This window comes from Nannospalax galili, unplaced genomic scaffold, assembly GCF_000622305.1.
Source record: "Nannospalax galili isolate Female #2095 unplaced genomic scaffold, S.galili_v1.0 scaffold382, whole genome shotgun sequence".
In the NCBI taxonomy this organism is placed as follows: Eukaryota; Metazoa; Chordata; class Mammalia; order Rodentia; family Spalacidae; genus Nannospalax; species Nannospalax galili.
Genome location: NW_008348685.1, coordinates 305,366 through 308,461, shown reverse-complemented (window position 1 = coordinate 308,461; position 3,096 = coordinate 305,366).

The following is a 3,096-nucleotide window of genomic DNA, read 5'->3' as shown; positions in this document are numbered from 1 at the left end:
TATGTTTTCTTCTAACAGATTCAGAGTTTCAGGTTTCACATTGAAGTCTTTGATTTATTTGGAGTTGACATTTGTGCAGGGTGATAGAAAAGGGTCTAATTTCATTCTTCTATAGGTGGAGATCCAGTTTTGCCAGCACCATTTGTTGAAAATGCTGTCTTTCCTCTATTGTGTGTTGGTACCTTTGTCAAGTATCAGGTGGCTGAAATTGCGTGTAAAGAAAGAGATTGAGGAAGACACCAGGAGATGGAAGCACCTCCCATGTTCATGGATTGGAAGAATATTGTTAAAATGACCATCCTACCAAAAGCAATATATAGATTCAATGCAATTCCAATCAAAATCCCTGTGACATACTTCACAGAATTAGAAAAATGTGTCCTTAAATTCATATGGAGGCACAAAAGAGCCTGGATAGCCAAAGCAACCCTGAGCACAAAGAGCAACACTGGGGGGGATTACTATTCCAGATCTCAAAGTATACTACAGAGCCATAGTCATAAAAACAGCGTGGTACTGGTGAAAAACAGACACATAGATCAACTGAACATCATTGAAGATCCAAACCTGAGTACATGCAATTTCAGCCACCTGATAGAAAAGCTTTTAAAGTTGCCTAGAGAAATGAATTCACCTCGATTCCACAACCATCACCCCAAGAATACAAATCAACAGGAAGACTAAAGATGCTAAATTTTGCATCTAAAAAAACTGAAAAAAAATCTAAAAATAGACAACACTGCCATGAAATTTTTCAAAACATAAAAATAAAAATTGAAAACTCACCTATAAATGTAGCAACTATGGCACAGAAGCCTGTAGAGGCCAGAAGACAGTGTCAGGGGCCCTGGAGCTAGAGTTACAGGAGGGTGTGCAGTGCATGAAGTGGGCTCTGGGAACTGAACTTGGGTACTTTGGAAGAGCCATTATCTCTCCAGCTCCCACATTCTATCTTTACATACATAAATTTCTGAATGCATGGATGGATGTCCGTTGTACTTAGTATGCAATATTTACTTAACAGAGAATATGACTCTTGAAGAGTCATTTTCCAGTTGCTTGAGAAACAAGCAGTAATGTTAAAATTTTGTGGCTTTTTGGAATTCTATATCTCATAAGGTTTTCCACTTTCCATCTGAGCAAATGATATGCTTCTGTGACATATAATTTAAAATAATAGGGGCTGGAGAGATGGCTCAGGGGTTAAGAGGACTGGCTGCTCTTGTAGAGGATCTTGTTTCGGTTCCCAGCACCTACACGGCAGCTAACAACCATCTGTAGCTCCATTTCCAGTCTTCTGGCTACTGCAGACACTGCATGCCCTGGTACATGTCAGGCAAAACACTCACACACATAAAATAAAAAGTAAAACAAATAAGTAAAATACCAAAAAATAAATTTAAAAAGAAAAAAATGTGCTTTAACCTATGCAAAGATAAACAAGCAGTTTTGAAGAAAAGAAATATAAAATTGAATAGACAAACTTTTAGCTGTACAGAACAAAACTGATTAAAAGATTTTCTTGTTTCCTTTGAGTTTATTTTCCTCTTGCAAGTAAAAAAAATCTAAAAATTTCTGGCAGAACACAGTAGAAAACAAATAGCAAAGATAAGCAGCGGTCTCTAGACAAAAACCTAACAGATTTTAAAATCAACAAAACAGCAACAGTCAATATAACCTTTTTAAAGAGAAAACTACAGTCCAGTTGCATTGACTTATTTTTTACCTGGAACATACTCGTCTTTGGCTAAGCCCCGCCCACCCTCACTCAGACCTCAAGCAGTCTACGACTTGTACTCTTGACTTCTCAAGCAACTCTTTCTCAGGCCCCCTAACCCCACCCCTTCCAGACGCATATATAAATATAATTTACACCACATCACAGCAGCCGTTACTGTACTCCCATTCAACAGCAATGACAAGCTTCCTCAGTAGTTCACAACTTGAGCATGGCAGAGCACTGAGTCGTGTACAGAAATGACTGAAGAAACAGAGGAACGCATAAACAGATGCAAGTGATAAAAGACTGTCTTCTGTTTATTAGCTTCCTTCTACTGCTGGCTTTTACCCTTCCCGCTAGAAAGCAAGAAGACGGCTGTGTTCTGTACTCACTGCTGCTGCAAATGAGCCACCGTGCTAGTGAAACCGTCACAGATCTCAAATAAGCAAGACTGGGAGAGGAAAGGGAAGCGGGTAGCTGGATTAGCATCACAAACCAAGGGGAAGGGGAGTGATTATGAAATTGATGACCTAGAAACTGAACATTTTTTTTCTTGAAGTCAGAATGCCTTCAGAGTTACACCTTTAAATTACCTCCAGTGAATTAGGCTTAAAACCATGCATTTATGGGGCTGGAGAGATGGCTCAGCGGTTAAGAGCACTGACTGTTCTTGCAAAGGCCCCAAGTTTGATTCCCAGCCCCACATGGCGGCTAACAACCGTCTGCAACTCCAGTTCCAGGGGACCTGGCGCCCTCTTCTGACCTACATGAGCGCTGCATGACACGGGTGCACCTACCTACATGCAGGGAATACATGCATATAGATAAAATAAAATTTTTTAAAACATGCATTTATTTGATATCTATTGGATCCTTATTCTCTTGTAAATAACACTTTCCACTTGATTTAAAATATCTCAGAGCCTAGAGTGGGATTGACAAATACCTAAACTGAGTAGTTTCAGCACCATATGGAGGAGAGAGTATCAGTTTCCCCAAACTCTTTGGAAGCATGACAGAGGAATTTGCAGAGGAAAAACCAGCTCACTCAAGCCTACGGAGGTCTTTGGTGTTTTGTGGATGTTTGTGGGATTATTATTATTATTATTATTATTATTATTATTATTATTATAGTCTGGCAGACTGGCTAGTCTGACAGTAGCTCTGTGGTACAGGCTGGCCTCAAATGCACAGCTGTTCTCCTTGCTTCAGTTTCCCAAATTCTGAGATTACAAGCTTATGTCGCCCTATCCAGCCAGAATATGTGATTCTTAAATTCCTTCTTCTCTCAGTCCACTGCCATGTATAGAAGTTGTTTTATAGAAAATAAAAAAATTGGGCTGAAGATATAACTCAGCAGTTAAGAGCATGTGCTA